Source organism: Ammospiza nelsoni, chromosome Z, assembly GCF_027579445.1.
Source record: "Ammospiza nelsoni isolate bAmmNel1 chromosome Z, bAmmNel1.pri, whole genome shotgun sequence".
Taxonomy (NCBI): domain Eukaryota; kingdom Metazoa; phylum Chordata; class Aves; order Passeriformes; family Passerellidae; genus Ammospiza; species Ammospiza nelsoni.
Genome location: NC_080669.1, coordinates 54839474 through 54856875, shown reverse-complemented (window position 1 = coordinate 54856875; position 17402 = coordinate 54839474). Strand labels below are relative to the sequence as shown.

The 17402-nt window shown below is 41.6% G+C and overlaps 1 protein-coding gene across 1 annotated transcript in view; it reads left to right on the top strand.

The window, feature by feature from the left end:
- SNX18 (sorting nexin 18) overlaps positions 1–16561 on the top strand; it is a 61201-nt gene extending 44640 nt beyond the window's left edge. The window contains exon 3 of the mRNA XM_059492697.1: positions 16539–16561. The gene's annotated coding sequence lies outside the window, so the exon portion shown is untranslated. The remainder of the gene's footprint in view (positions 1–16538) is intronic.
- The last annotated feature ends 841 nt before the right edge of the window (positions 16562–17402 follow it).

Sequence of the window (17402 nt, the reverse complement as noted above, 5' to 3'; positions counted from 1 at the left end):
ATGTAAGGAATTAGGATATTGCATATCTTCACTTAGAATTATGTGTTAATTGCAATAACCAGTGTCCATAGCAATAGGCTGCCAGGTGAGATAACACAGATGCAAGAATGAGTGTGCTTTGAATCACACCTCATAAGTACAATCTGATAACAGAGTCAGTGAAATCCTAATTTCAGATTACTTTTGGTTACCGGGATGGAGTTTGTTCTCTTCACAGTAGCTTGTATGGGGCTGTACTTCAGATTTGTGCTGAAAAGAGTGATGGTAACACAGAGATGTTGTAGTTATTGCTGAGCAGTGCTTACATAGTATTGAGGCCTTTTCTGTGTCCCACCAGTGAGGATGCTCGGGGAGGGAGGGGCATAAGAAGTTGAGAGGGGACACAGCCAGGGCAGATGTCCACAAATTACAGGGATGTCCCATTCCGTATGGTGGCATGCTCAGCATATAAAGCTGGAGGAAGAAGGAGGAAAGGAGTGAGAAGTTCAGAGTGGTGGTGTTTGTTTCTCAAGTCACCACCGTGTATGTTGGAGCCTTGCTGTCCTGGGGCTGAATGGACACATTCCTGCCCATGGGAAGCAGTGACTTAATTGTGCAGCTTTTGCTTTCCCTGTTAAACTGTCTGTATCTTAAACCATGAGTTAATTCAGTTTTACTCTTCCTGTCCTCCCAACCATCCTACTTGTGAGGAGAGTGAGTGAAGGGCTGGGTGGGGCTGAGTTACCAGCTGGGGGGTCACACGTGGCATCCTTCACAAGGACTATTTCTGAAGGGGAGACAATAGGGTAAGGCTTTATGACACTTCTTTGCCTGTCAAAATGTTACTGAGATTGAATCACAAGGCCGAGATTCTATAGGGGATGAATCCAAAGGATTTCACGCCGAAGAAAGATAAGTCACACTCTGGTGAAGCCCCACATGGAAACCCTCATTATTTTGGATGAATAGAGCTTTACACTGTGTCTCCAATTGAGCAGCTGCTTATGAAGAATTTTACTGCTCCCTGCCACATGTGTAATACTGACAAGATACCTATGCTTTCATCTGGCATTGGTTTCCCATTCTGATTTCCCTTCTTTCCACATGTAAGTGGAATTTCCCTTCCAACAGGAAATCAGCAGAAAACCTCTCAGCAGCTGGAAAAAATAACAAAATAAGAGGACTAGAAAATTTGAATGTATGGAAGAATAAACTCTCCTTGTACCTGTTTACAAAAACTGACCTTGCACCGGTCTTCACATCCCATTTCTGCAACTTAAGTAAGGCATGGATAATACAACAACAGCCATACAAAGTATGAGATTCTAGTTCAGAAAAGCTTTTCATATTTTATAATATGACTTTATTTTAAGCTGGATAACAGCCAAAAAATTCTGTTTTCTTCTGAATAAAATTCCAAAGCATTTTCCAGGCTGTTTGGTTTCAATATAATATACTTTATTGAAAGCTGTTCCAAAACACAAAAAAGTTACATTTTTTCCATTTTTAAACAGTTCCCGTTTCCTATGTTCTCTTTATAAACCATTTTGTTGCAATTGTACATTTCAGAGTGATGTTATTCCATTAAGTCTCTCCAGCAAGCTATAAGCAGATCTTCTACCTCTCTTCTCATGGCTCCAGATTCCCCCAAAATGTAGTTCTCTGCATTTGAGGGGGGGGGGGGGGGAAGGGAAGGAAGGTGGGGGAGAAAGTATTAATTAATGGAATAATTTTAGTATTCTGGATGGCTGAAATAGAAACATTTGTATTTCTGCCACACAAAGAAGCTGCTGCCTTGACAGCCCTGGAGGCAGGAAGATGAGAACTGCCATTGAATGCTTCCAGTTTGGCTCAGCACATCCAGTCTCCAACCAGAAATAAAGGAGCAAATCCCCACATGGTGCAGGGGTTTTCAGACCCTCTCCATGCCACAGCAGACAGCAGTTGCATAGGCACTGAGGGGTGATGCTGAGCAGTGTGCAGCTGGTAGGAATTATTTAAGGGCACTTTAGTAAGTTAGACTAATGATTCAGATGAATTCACTCACAGTGGTTGGTGTAGCTGGAGGGCCAGAACAAGATTTTCCCCACTGGAGTGGGAATCCCAGGCCAGCAACCAGCTAAAATGGGACGGTGCTTTACGGAGGGTTCCTGTCAGAGGGCTCACAGGGGCAAGGAGAGAGGCTTGAACAGCAGGTTTGACAGGACTGGCACCCATGATGATAATACCTGTTGCTAGCACAATGCTGACAGATTTCCACTTGCCAGTGTGGTTAGATCTGTGGGTGTTTCGCCATTCACACCGTCGACGTTTGTCTTGCATTGATGGAAGAATAGAAAATAACTTCATCCCTGAAAGTATTTCAAACAAATAAAACAGCTGCCCATAAAGCCAGAGTAGGAGCATCCCATTTCTAATCAAGATGTGCCTTGCCTTTAGATAGGGAATGCTGTAAATGACTAAAGAGCACAAGTGCCTACCACCTCCTGTTCCCAGCAGCACAGCTGGCTGATTGCTGGGTGCAAATGCTTTGTTACAGAACATCTCCTGCAGTACAACGATAACTGTGTAATCTGCTTAGAGAGTTCAGTGATCTCATACAGGATTTTAGATGGGCTGGGCTGTAGGAAGACTGTGACCCAGCTAAGTGTTTACTTTAGCCTGTTTGATGGATTGCATGTTCCTGTGAGGTAATCCAGTTACAGTAAAATCCAGCTGGCTCAAATCTTTCCCTACTGATTAATTCAGTTAATATGTAAAACGGGCAAGGTAAGATGGAGTAGTGCTAGGAAAAAAAAAACAAACTGGAAAAATGGGGTTCAACACCAGTGAAAACAGAACTAGATAAATAACACTCACTCACTGACAGGTTTTATTCTGTTTGTAGAACTCACTTGCTTTTACAAAATTGCCTAAGCAATAAATAAATGTTTTTTCCTGAGAACTTGGACTTTGGTAGGAAAGGGCACCATCTTGTAAATGGAACGAAATTAGTCAGTTTTTATTGTTTGCTCCCAGAGAGCAGCCAGGCTGCACTGGCTGGCAGGAAGCCCAGGAGCCAGTCCCATTTTCACTCTGTGCAGCCGGGCTTGCCCACCCCTAGCAGGTCACATAGGAGTGTTGCACTGTGGCCCATACCATCATGCTGCTGCTTGACCCTGAATGACTTCTTGTTTCCCCCATTAGGCTCCAAATCAAAGGCAAGAATCATTTCACATCATTATTTGTCCTAAAGAAAGACCCATCCTGAGAAGAAGAAAATTTTCAAAAACATAGTAGCAACCTTTGGTTTGGAAGCCCACCCCTTTTCAAATCTAGGCTCACTACCTCAGACAAACAATTCCACAACATGTCATGCTGAGCTGGAAGCTGCCTGAAATTACTGCACTGAAATCACTGAGAATAAAATGTACCTGAAATTCCATCACTCCCCAGGGCTTTGGTGTTTGCTCCAAGATTCATTTGTAATGCTGCAGCTGCTAAAGAACAAGAACTCTTCAGAGGTAAAGCAGTTAAGGCAGAATTAATTTTTTATGTGGAGAGAGTTTGCTCCTAGGCAGCATATGGGTTGAAAACCAGACCTTGACTTAGAAAGGTTTGCCCCTCCAACAATGAATTCAGTCGGAGATAAAAGAAATTGTTCTGGCATTCTCATTCTTGAGCTTATTCAATTTTTTCCCTTTCAAAATAAGCTATTTTAAAAATCAAATTAAATATATACCAATATGTTATACATTGGACACAGGACTCAAAGGAATTCTAAGTTTGACAATGACACATAAATGGAGGGCAAAGAAGCCCTGCAGAGAGATCTCAACAATTAGAGGAATTAGCCATCACCAACCATATGAAGTTCAGTAGGGAAAAGTGCCAGATCCTGCACCTGGCATGGGGCAGCCCTGGATGTACAGACTGGGGAATGAGAGGCTGGGCAGCAGCGCCATGGAAAGGGCCCTGGGGCTCTGGTCCATGGCAAGCTGAACATGAGCCAGCAGTGCCCTGGCAGCCAGGAGGGCCAAGCGTGTCCTGGGGGCATCAGGGACAGCATCAGCAGCCAGGCAAGGGAGGGGATTGTCCTGCTCTGCTCTGCCCTGGGGCAGCCTCACCTCCAGTGCTGGGGGCACTCCTGGGTGCCACAATGTAAAAAAGATATTTTAACTATTAGAAAGAGCCCAAAGGAGGGCAACAAAGATGGAGAAGGGCCTTGAGGGGAAACCGCAGGAGGAGCAGGTGAGGTCACTTGGTCTGCTCAGCCTGGAGGAGACCTCACTGCAATTACAGGATCCTTGGGAGGGGAAAAGGAGGGCCAGGCCCTGATCTCTTATCTGTGTGACTGGTGACAGAAGCCAAGGGAATGGCCTGAAGTTGTGTTGGGAGGTTTAGGTTGGATATCAGGAAAAGGTTCTTCACCCAGAGGGTGTTTGGGTACTGGAACAGGTTCCCCAGGGAAATGGTCACAGCACCAAGCCAGACAGAGCTCAAGAAATGTTTGGACAATGCTCTCAGGCACAGGTGTGACTCTTGGGATGCTCTGTGTAGGGCCAGGACTCAATGATCCTTGAGGGTTCCTTCCAACTCAGCATACTCTGCAATTTTAGGACATTTTAGTTAATGAGAAATAAGGACAGCATAGTCTGCTTCTGCACTTAGTTGAGAACTGATGCATGTCTTCAACAAAGCAGCCACAGTCCCTACTCAGTCACTTCTCCAACTGACTTCCAAAACCAGAATCCTGCAATATCCTGCTGATATTGTCACCAGAAGCAAAATATAAGCACGTGAGCCTGATCCTGTTATGCAGGTCTCCAGCTGGACCTGCTGACACTTCTTGCACCCTTGATCAGGAAACCTGGCTGAATGGGCTGGGGGAAAGAAGAGACAGATGGCCACCTGGGACTAGTACATCCTTATGTGCAGCTTGTGTGATCCACAGGAACTTTGAGGCTCCCGGAAAAATGAGCTTTATCATCAAGTAGAAGTTGTAAGAACTGGTCAATATACAAGTGAGAGAGGGTATAGTCTACTAGTAATTGTTTTTGAGAGGTGTACTTCAAAAATCTCAATCTTTATTATGCCAGTTACAGTATGGATCATGAAATGATGCAGCAGAGCTACATGATGAGGGGTTAACATGATTTGATTAGCATGAATCCAAAACATACTTTTAAGGGTAATAGATACTAAGAAAGCATTTGCTGGAGGGATGGTAACACAAGCCACATAATTTTTCTCCTATAGACTCCACATTCATTGCCATTTCCACAAAAATGGGGAAACAAACAAAACCTTATTTTATGCTAATGTTTGACCTGAAATCAGAAGAGCTAGTCCCACATTATGCCTTGCAAAGCACCTTTTGCAACCCAACCAACCCCTAATCTTCTCAAATTTATTAAAGTCCTTATTCAAAAATATATTCAAGAAAACATTAAGTTTATCAAGTTAGGAAAAAAAGAAGGCTTCTGTAGTCTGATCATTTTAGTTAAGGAAGAATCACTGACCATTGCCTTTCTATTAATCTGTGCAAAACCAAAAGAAAAAAGAAGGATTTTTGAAGGATTTTGTAATTTGCAATAAATTTTCAGTTTCCTTTAAATGCTAGAAACGCCTTTTAACACCAAAGCAATGAATAAGTAAAACTCACTCTAAGTCAAGTAATTGCAAAAATGTGAGTTCAGGTACTCATCCTTTGCCTGCAAAGAAGGGACTTGTTGCCAGGACACAGCAACACAAGGTCTGATCCAATTAATACCTCTAATATACCTAATAATTTATTTTTCAAGTGTTAATAAAGGTGTTCTGTTTTCTGGAGCCTAGATTCACTGCGGATCAAGATTACTGCATCCTGCTGTTTAAACTTCCTACCCCAGCCCCTCTGAATCCACCTTCCCTCTATCACAGCTCCTGGCACAGCCCTACTGCTCTGTGCAGAGCAAATTACACAACTGCAGCACCACTGCCAGCTCAACACCCTAGATTTAACCTGCCAAACACACCTGGCAGTGGAGAGAAAACAGCTTTGATTAAATTCATGCCATCACTCTCCTCATCCTGCCTCGCTTTCCCCCTTAAATTGTCTCTGCACCAAAGATGACAAAATATTGGCAAGTATTAGACAGCTGGCATGCATAACCCATCCAATTTATTTTGCAGTCTGATTCTGCATTTCTCCAGGACCAAAATGAAGATAGAACCATGATATATGTTAAACCCACGCTGTCCCCACCTAACCACAGTGACGTGTGCCTCGGCTCCTGTCAGCAGCACGGGCACCTGGGGTGGCTTTCCTTTGGACATGTGTCAGAGCATGTCACCACACCTCCACTGCCTTGGTTACCCACAAAAATGGGCTCAGATTTGAACAGCCATAATCATATCTATTGCCTACTCTGCCTTGTGCCCTTCCAACTTCTGGGCCTCTTCTGTCAAATAATTTCAGAGGAGGAAAAAAGACCTTCAGCTCTTTCTTACAGGCTTGTATAGAGCCATGTACAAGGTTGGAGCATCTCAGCACTGCTGCACTATGAGCAGTGCTAACTAATTACTATTAGCCTATTACTAACTAATAGGCTCAGAACATGGCCATGAACAAAACAGCAGTGTGATTTTGGAAACACTGTCAACAAGGAAAAACCACAAATAATCAAGCTTAACATTTTCCTGCTGCAAGCCATTTATTCACATCTCAAAAATGTCAGGGTTTTGAATCCATAATACAAAATGCTTTGCCCTTGACAGCCAAGCTGAGAAGGCTGTCCTTTCAACTTAACCATGTGGGAGTGAGGGAGACAGAGGTCTTCAGTGGTCCCATCACTCTCCTCCATGGTTTGTGTTTTAAGGAGAGATGGAGAGAGAGCCAAATAGAGCTGAGAGGATTGTCTCAGCTCTATAGTCTCCAGAGGCTAGTTGAGAAAAACTGAAACAGCACAGCCAGCATCATAAGACTTTACATCTACCACATTTTTTCCGTTTTCTGAATTCACATGTTGTTCAATAAGCTCCCCACTAAGAATTTTAGCAAGGGAATACAGGACATCCTAATGGTAAATATATAAGCTGTGAATGCAACAACAACAAAAAAATCATATTTTACTACAATACATATAAAATAAGTTTGATGCTCAAATTTTGCAGCCCTCAAGCATAGTTTTTAACATAAGAAGCAATGAAATAGGTACCTATAAAGACTCTGAACTGGAAACCTCCCTTGTAACTATTCCTTTTAATTGGAAATAGGTTTGCTAGAAATAATATCAAATATCAAAAAGAATGAAAAGCAGGGACCCAAGAAGTCTGAAATTAATAAATCTCTGCTAAATAGCAACTAAATCCATACGGTAGCATTGCTAAGATGTAGCCTACTGTAAGATATTTCTGCTTTGTCCAGTAATATGTTCTAATGCCTGCAGAGTGAGAATTGTGCTATTTACTCACAAAGTTGTTTACTATACACCATAACAACTCTTATGATTATGGAATATATTTGCATGCATCTGACAAGATTTTAATTTATTACAATACTTGGTAAAACTTCAAGATTCAACATAGCTGAGTTACTTCAATATGAATATGAGAAAAAGTTATTTATAGAGCTTCAAAGATTTAAAAGACTTCAAAAGAATATCTGGAGTTCAAGAAGTAAGAAAGTAGAGCAAAAAGATGAAAATTTGAGTATATGATTAACTATAGGAATTCTATCATTCAGAAAAACAACCTTGCAAAAAAATTAGAAGATCAATCTAAAATGCAACATAGTTAATATCAAAGTCATATTACTAGTTCATAATTAAGGGAAGAATACTGGCATACTCAGTAGGTTCACATTCAGCCAGGCAATACCAGGATGCTATGTTACTTCCCTTTAGTAACAGCCTCATTACTCTCTTCACCGGTTAATTACATTAAAACCCTCCCATATTTCATAATGTTTTTACAGAAGAAGCCAAGTTTAAAGATAGACTTGGCTATCTTTAGACATCTAAAGATAGGCATTTTTTTTGTAAAAGCAGTTTTTATTTTCTGTTCTAGTTCTGGGTAAGGTTTGACCTATCACGTCAATTATATGGCCTTTCCATTACTGAAGGAACTGTTAACCCCTTGTTTGCCTCCTCAGTCCTATTTACTAAACCTTCATGAATAATAGGTGTTAAGCAAAAAAATAAGAGTTCATGCGTGTGACTAACTTGGCTGAAAACACCCATAGAGTAATCTCACTAAAAATACTGAAAGGTTTAGGTAATTGCAGAGTTGGCTTGAGGTCCCGAACTAAAAATTAGTCATAGATTTATGAAAATACTCCACCACCCCTAGGGAAAACACAGAAAAAGCACATGATTTTTATTTAAAATATTTTCTATCCCTGCCTTTTTCCTACACAAGACTACAATGTTTTTACCATCAGGACAAGTCTTCCTAGTTCCTATAGCTTGTATTTTTTCCTGAATATAATTTCTGATTTCCCTTGTGACCATCTCTCTGGACCTGGCAGCTCCTGTTCTTTTGTGTCAATCATTCCAATGTCAAACATTATAACCACTGCAGTTCTTCAGTTTATGATCTTCACTTATGATGTGAGGGGCAGCCTCAAGTCAGCTTCAGTCCCCCAGCTATTAATTTATTAAAACATGTGCTCACATGTTTAAGCCTTCAAAAGCTTCTGGATATTTTACTGGAGAAAATTTGACTAAGAGTAGTAGCCGTAAAACTAGCTGCTGTTTTGAGATACAAGGGCTGCCCTTTTACCTTGAAACTTTCACAAGTTGCCCCTTTCACTTTTGGACAGGAGTTTTTGCTGCTGGCCATGGAAGCAGAGCTCGAGCTGGGGCAAGGAAGCCCCACAGGGTGGTTGGCACCCCCTGTCACAGGAGGGAAGACGTGGCTTCTTCTACACTGAGGTTGAAAATGGAAGTCACAGTCAGCAATTCTGTCACAAGGACAGAGGGTGAGAGAGAGAATGCCCATGAGAATTTATGGCTAACACTGATGCAGTGTTTGTGGGTTTTACATATGCAATTTTCATAAGCACAACTAAATTGGGTGGTTTTCCACTTAGGCCTCTACCAGGTTTATATATAAGACACAAAAATCCTTGCAAATCTGTGCAATAGGTTAAAAATACTGCAGATTGACTTTGTTGACATTATGTCCTGTGAGCAACACCTGAGACTAGAAGGCATCTCTGGCAATTGTCCTGTCCAGCCCCTTGCTCTAGGCAAGGTCACAGGCTGTCCAGAGCCCTGTTCCAACAGGCTTTGAGTACCTCCAAAGGTGGAGACTCCACAACATCTCAGTAACTTGTTATAGTGTTTAATCACCTTCAGGTTAAAAGAGTTATTTTCCTGTATTTAGATGGAAATTCATGCATTTTAATTCCTGCCTGTTGCCTCTTGTCTTTCACTGAGCTTCACTGAGAAGAGCCAAGAATCCAGCTCCTTGATTCCCCCATCAGTTTTTTATCCACATTCATAAAATCCCTCTTGAGTATTCTCTTCTCCAAGCTGAACAGGCTTAGCTCTGTCAACCTTGCCTAGTTCATCAGAAGTTCTAGTTCTTTAATCACCTTCAAGGCCCTTTGCTGGACTCCCTCCTGCCTCTCTCAGGCTCAGGAGCCCTAGGGTGCACACAGCAATCCAGATGTGACCTCTTACCCAACTCTGGGCTACAGCAAGAAATGTATTCTTCAAATCCAGCCCCAGTTCTCATGAAGAGGTCAGTCTGAATGGAAGGATTTTGTGTTATTAAACTGATTTTAAGTATCAGAGCTGCAAAAACAAACCACATAAGCCCTTGGATGTTGTTACAAGATGAGTCAAAGGCTGTGCCTCTAAGCCAGATGCAGGAGGGCCAGGCGTCAGTCTGAGGCTGCTGGTGGGGCTGACTCTGCTGATCAGCTGCTGGCTCGCAGCTCTGCACAGGCTCCTCCTGCCAGCTCCCTCCACAGCAGGGCTTGCACAGGACCAGGGAGGTGGCTGACCACAAGGACCACTCCCAAAGGACAAGTAAAATGGGGCTCGAGAGACACCAAGCAACTTTGTTAGCTCTTCATCAGGGAACTCTATTGTTCAAGAACGGCTGGCATTGCATTTCAGACCACTGCTGGAATATTTGTTCACATCCAGTCTTTGCCAGTTTCAGTTTGGAAGCAGAGGGGAAGCTTAAAAACAGCCAAAGTGATGTTACAAAATCTGATATAACCTATCCAACACACCTGACAAAAAAAGAATAAAGAAGATTATGCTTCTTAGTCTAGACATGGTTGTCATAACTCACATCTAGTATCTTACCATCTACTCAAGGAGATTAAATTTTAATGAATTGCTAATTGCTAGTGACTGGTTTATAACTGATAATATTTATTCTCAAAGGAAAATTAAAATTAAATTTATCATTATGCCTTTATGTATGCATGTGCATTTACCCACATGTTTAGGATAAAATCATCTAGACCTGAGATATTTTTGGAACAATGTGTCTTAAGAATGTATGACAGGCATGGCATATAGCTTCTAAAAGACACTTCTGCCAGCTCCTGGTTTTTCAAGATGGTTTTTGATACTGAAAGGCTGGACTCAAAATAATGCTGTTGTAACTCCTTCCACAAGATACAATATTTGCAAAATCCATTTTCTGATTATGCTTTCAGATAGTAACTAAGTTTTGGTCCTTCACACCCCATGCCCTGTAGAAAACAATTGTTTTCTACCATTGCATTTAGAAAGACTGAAAGAAATGTTAATAGCATCAGGACTCTGAAAAAACAACAGGTATGAAGTGAATTAAACAGGGAACATTCTGGTGAACATGAATGTTGGTGAGGAAGGGAAGTGAGAAACCTTCTTCCTGATCCCTGCAGGGAGGGAGGGGATATTTTTGTAACTAAAACCACCGGTTTACAGAACTGTCATTTCTTTTAAGCCAAGTGCTGTATGAGTCAACAATTTGAAGGCTCAAGTTTCAAAGACTACCACTGTTAGCAAGCTCCTTATCCAAAGGGGCAGTGATTTTGAATCTTCAAAGACTCAGAACAGAGATTCAACACAGAGAAACTTTTTGTGGCATTTCAAAGAAAGTTTAAGACCTCACTATGTTGTAAATGCATGTAGAAAAAACAGGAAGGGCAGTGCTTCCCAACTTGGCAGTTTTCAATATAACAAGTACATTCTAAGTGGAGATTGCCATGAATAAACATCTTTCCTACATCTAGAGAAGCAACTGCTTACAGCCCAGCCTGGCCCAGCAGCCAGTAGATAGATTGAATCAATATTTCTCTCTGTATTGTACCTCTACCCTTTCAGAGGAGACAGCAGGACACCATTCAGGCTGGCAGTATTTCCCTTCTGTTTTTCACTTGTTTGCATTCCGGAACACAACTTCAAGCTCCTACTTTAAATACATCCCATCCAAGGAGCAATCACTAAGGACACATTGATATCATCCTGTGGATAGCCAGCCAAAACAATTCACACATCAAACAGTCCTCTCAAAATCATGGCATCTTAATCATCTCCAATCAAAGGGCCATGAAGAGGAGGAGGCATGGTCGTCCTTCCAACAAAGAGAAAGGTCACTCTGTGAGTCTGTGCCTGTAGCATCACTTGGCCAGCAAGGACCAGAAATGTGAGTGGGTCCAGCTATCAGAGGTTCAGTTTTCATTCAGAAGGAAAGTTCCCTGAATTGTTTGCATTCACAAGCAACATTATTTTAGAAAACATAGAATCATGGGATATTAGGAGTTGGAAGGGACCTTAAATTATCATCTAGCTCCAACTTCCCCCGTCATAGGGGACCCTTCCCATCAGACCACATTGCTCAACTCCTCCTCCAGGCTGGCCTTGTCTCTGCAAGGGATGAGGCATCCACAACTTCTCTGGGTAACCCATTCGAGTGACTCACTACCCTCACAGTAAAGAATTTATTCCTGTATTTAGCTTAAATTTCCCCACTTTCAGTTTGTGTCCATTTCTCCATGTTCTATCCTCAAATGACCTAAATCCCAAGGCAATAATCACCACGTGGTGTTAAAAAAGAACAGTCCGCTGGCTCAGGGATCTGAGCAAACACATACATTTGCAGTGAAACTTTGCATTAGATGTACCCAGCCAGTAAAAAGGCTCTGATGATTTCATTTGCAACAGGACACAGACACCCACAACAAGCACATACACAAATTTTATAACCAGAAAATCTGAAGAGCAACAAATGCCAAGGAAATAGAGAATTTGAGACAAATTTCTATGAACCAGTAATGAAGGAGGTTTAGGAAATAGCAATAGGAAATGAAAAATAAAGATGAAGGGGTACAGTGAAAATGAAGAGAGTTTGCAAGAATGAGAGCTGAAATCCTGCCTTTCCTGCAGGCCAGAGGACTTAGGTCATTGACTCCAGCTGAGCCAAGGAGTTTATTGAAGGAGCACTGTTAGAAGTCCAGGAAAGGTTTGATGAAAAACTGAAAGACTTAGTGTGTTAAAAGCCCCAAGGAGAGAAAAAGTATGTTAAGACAGAGCAAAGTTCAGCTGTGCTGAGGTTTTTAGGACTAAGAATATAAAAAACTATTACTGACTTCATCTCTATAATCTGCGGACACACCAGAGGGAGCTGAGAAAGAAGATCCCTGGAGCCTTTTGTTTTCCTGGGAACAACACCCAGCCATTGTGTGCCAACCTGGAATGAAGAGTTGGGGAAGGCTGTGACTTGTGAATTTCTGAAGAGCAGGCTGGTGGTTACAAAGGGGTGCACTGAGGGATTAGACCAAGGGTAAAACTGAAGTGTGTCCCTGTGAGTAACACCACTGGCCCTGGGGAAGGGCTGGAGTGTCATCAACAGCTGTGGCCAATGCTCTTGATTTATGGATGATGGAGAGCACTGGCACATTTTTGTGCAGCCACCAATCTGCAGAGGAAGGAGAGAAATTTCAGAAGGATTTTATGCCGAGTAATAAATGTCTTTCACAGATTTATGAACAACAACAAAAATCAAACAAAATCACTGGAAAGCCTGGGTAACATGGCAAACTTGAAAAGTTTCTCATGTGAGCATTTTATATATTTCTTTCAGTGTAACAATTTCTGCTGAATCTTTGACCTCTATTTTGCTATTTCTCAGAAAAAGATGAGGTTTTTCCACTATTTTGCAAATCAGCCACCAAGGATTTTTAAAACATTTTGAAAGTATTTTTCCTTTCCTTTCCTTTCCTTTCCTTTCCTTTCCTTTCCTTTCCTTTCCTTTCCTTTCCTTTCCTTTCCTTTCCTTTCCTTTCCTTTCCTTTCCTTTCCTTTCCTTTCCTTTCCTTTCCTTTCCTTTCCTTTCCTTTCCTTTCCTTTCCTTTCCTTTCCTTTCTTCCTTGTTAGCAAGGAGAAAAGAAAAATCTAATAATCTACCTGAATTGTGTGGAGTAAGATAACATCAGAAGGAAGTTAATCATTCATCATATTCCTACACTCCTAAAAAGAGACAAAACAAGTAAAATGTCAGTGACTTACAGGAAGATGCCAGTGAGAAACATGTTTGAGCAATAGGAAGATTTGACCAGAAAAATAATAGTTCAAATTATTACATTGATATAATAAGAAGATAATAATTAAAATTACAGCAACAACAGAAAACTTCTCTATAATAAAACAAATTATTTACCAGCCATACACATTATGGCTTTTGTTAGATTCACATACTGTTTGTGATATAATTTTTTACTTCAAACATTTTGTGACACAAAACAAATCTTGTGCTACTTATCAGACAGATTACATGTACTCTAATTCTTTTTGTAATTCTCATGTCACAATTTTACAACAGATTCTTTTCTACTCTATTGATCACAGTATCTCTGATGCATTATGGAATTTTTTTTCATTTTATGAAGTTACTGAGGTTTGGCTTTAAGTAAAAAAGGGGGGGTTTATGACATCTATAAAACATTTTCCCTTCTGTTTAACATAAAGTTTTACTGGAAGTTGCACTGAAGGAAAAGTTTTCCAAGCTAAGATAGGTGGCTGGCATATGATCTATACATAAATTGATGTAGAAAGATTGTTCCTTCTGTGAAAGGCGCAGCTCAAAGAATTTTAAGAGTTTCAGGAAATCTCAGAACTTTATAAAGAACCTGCTGTAAACATTTTGACATCTGACAGGACTAAAAATAGCATTTTCCCTTTTCTGCCTGTACTCTGCCTTTTGTTCTTGGAGCCTCCTCTGTGCAGACTTTGTCAGAGGAGCCCACCCAGAGGTGTTTTGGTAGGCAGCACTGGGGGAACCCAAAAGCTGCAGCCAGGCTAGGACTTGGGACAGACTAAACTGGAACTGAGTTTGAAAGAAGGCTTGGAGGGAAAGAGAGCTGAGTGGCACAGCCTTACTTGGGAGGGGCTGCAGAATGACAGTCTGTGCGATCCAGGAACTACGGGTTTGGGTTAAGTGAGAGTTAAACAAATTGTGTGAAAAATGCACACTGGACCAAGTTTGGGGCAGGGATAGGCACATTGGAGCATTGTTCATCTCTTATCACAATCTTCTTTCTAGCTCTTGGAAGCACAGAAACCTCAAAAAGAGGCTCTGTCACACTTCCAATTATTAACAGTTAATTTAAAAGCATTAGAATATTCAGAATGTTACATTGTTATTGCAATCCCAATGTGCAAATATAATCACAGTAACACCACCAATATAGAGACATCTTGTCTCCAAAAGCACTAACAATTGTATATTAAAACAAGAGGCTTTTAAATCCAGCATGAGAGTTGAAAACAAGTATCCCCACCGCTACTCCCCCTCTTCCCACGCACGGTCACAGTGCAATGCCCATCCTTTTTTCTTCCTGCTCTTGCTCTAATGACCTCCAGCAGTTTGCTGGCTTTCTAATAAACTGCACGGAGCCAATCCTGGGTCTTAAGGAGGCCTGCTTGTTCCGTGGATATCCCTCAGGCTTGGCACTGCCTTGCTGTGACCCAAAAAGGCCTTTACCACGGCTGCAGTGGATCCTGGGCTACCCCAGCTGAGCATGCCCAGGTCTCAAAGCACGCTTTGCTTTCTCTTCATGGTTTTATCTGAACCTATGAAGTGGAGCTAAAACTGGGCAAAGAGAGCAGCCAGATGCCCTGCTGCTCAGCCACGCCCTCTTAATGAAAGCTACCACATATTGCACACACATAAAAACAGTTATGATATTTCGTTTTTTCTGTTTATCCTGAAGTGTGGTGTATTTCCAGTATGCCAAGTCCCAAAAAATATTACATGGATGGAACCAAGCAACCCTGACAGCAAACTCAAACCAAGAAAAAATAAAAGCAACAACAACAGCAAAACCAAAACAAACAAAACAAAAAAAGCCATGCACTTACTACTCTGAGAATATTTTTGAAAGTAATGGTCACATCATACTGAGTTCTTGGTCATAATATTCGAAGAAGGATACTTACACAGCCATCCTGAGAACTAAATCATTATGGAAAAATTAAGGACTTCATAGAGTCCTTAAATTTATTTTAAAGACATTAGACCCATTGTGACCTCTCTGATGTCAGTCCCTGGTGTACAGGGTCCCTCCCTGTACTCCCCAGGATGCAACTGCACATTTATCTACTCAATCTAATTAAACACATGTAAAAGCAGTGTTGCAGAGCCTGCATTTAGTCTGTATTTACACACAGCTCACAAACCTTTCCTTGTGCTTCCTGGCTGTTTGAGGCTATGGGCAGCAGGACTGATGTTGCAGGTTGAGGGTTAGGGAAGAGCTTGTTGCAACCTCCCTGATCCTAACCCAGGGCTCTGGCACTCCTTGAAACTTTCCATAAGCTGATTAACCCTTCCAAAGGGGTTTGTTGTTTTTTTTTTCTTAAACTGGCAAATTACCTTAAACTATGTTTCAGGCATAAGTTGCTTTATTAGCACTGGTTTTTATTCTCCCTCCATCTTAAATATCTTACTGTAAACCTTTTGAGTTTAGATATTGCATCAGCAGTGGATAAATAGAGCAGCTCTTTGGCAATGGCAGGGGACCAGGATGAGGTCAGATTTGTACAGTAACAAAAACTGACAGAATTTAGGAGATGATTTAACAGTGGCAACTGTATAACCACTGATGGAGACTGACTGCATGCAAAGGCAGCTGTACCATAAGAGTCAGGACATTCATTTTCTTGCTTTTTGGCATACCCGTGCTTTAGCTCTTTATGTGCCACCATTTCTACAGGAGATTATTTCAGAGCAAATGCTCTGACTGGAACTAACCACGTGAGTGATGCTGTCCCATTCAGGACTTAACTGAAAAGTACTTTCTACTGTAAGGGGTGGTGTGAAATCTGACTTCAAATTGTCCTCTACCCAGATACACACCATGAAAAGAATTCTACAGTTTAAGTCTTGTCTTTATTTTTCTCCGGTACTGCTTTGGCTACTTTTTAGCATCCAGCTCAAGCTATACCATTCACAGTTTCAGTAAAAACCCACTGTGGCTCAGAGTCATTTGCATCCCCTACCTCTGCTGGCCCAACAGGCAAGCACAGTGCTGACATTGCACTTTGCACTTCCCAGCAGCCTTGTGATTTCAGTTTTATTTTTTCCTTTTTCAGGAATTTTTTTTTCAATAGTTTGGGATACTCCAATCCCTCCCAGCCTCCAATTTCTCTAGGAGCCAAGGTGAGTACACTGTCAGTAGGTACATATGGGCCTCCAGACATTTTCAACCAAAGTCCTAGCAGGGAATTGAGCTTTGAAGCTGGCAGCAGGCAGAACAGTGTGACTCACTGTGAAAGGGCAGGAGCACGAGGCCAGTTTAAAATAGTTTGTTTCCCTCAAGACTGGCTCTTCCCTGAGGCCAGCTGTGGTTTCAACCTGAAAAAGACATGTGAACAGATCTGGTTCAGTTTGGAGTCTGTGTCTGCATGCTGCATGTTTATTTGCTGCTTCTCTCTCTCCCAGGCTATATGTTTTTCTATCCTTTTTCTGGATCTTTCCTTTTCCTCCATCCCCTGTTTCCTTTTAGGCCTATGCTGGGGCAAGGACAGTGCCTGTGTTCCTGGAGATGTGACCCAGCTGCATCCCAAGCCTGCACCTGGGCAAGATGAAGGTGTGTCCTCCCTCTTATCCCAGAAAGGAATTGTGCTGTGGTCTCTCAGGTGAACCCATGGGGACTCCAGCAAGGATAAGGACTGCTGTGTGGACCTAAAACCTCGCTGGCCAAAATGTTTTCTAATTATAGAAGGAAGTGGCTTCTATATGTGTCATTGTGTCTGTTCTGAAATATTTTCCCATAGAGGCAGTGGTTGGTAGTTCAGCTGGAGTTAAGCAAGTGTTAGATTTTTTGTTTAATGAATTGGATATAACTAAAAAAAGAATCTGCTGTAAACAAGGTTGAGAAACAGTGCCTTACAGTTTGTTACTGTATTTATAGAGGTCAGTCAAGCATACCCTGGTAAAATAATAACTGTTTGGTT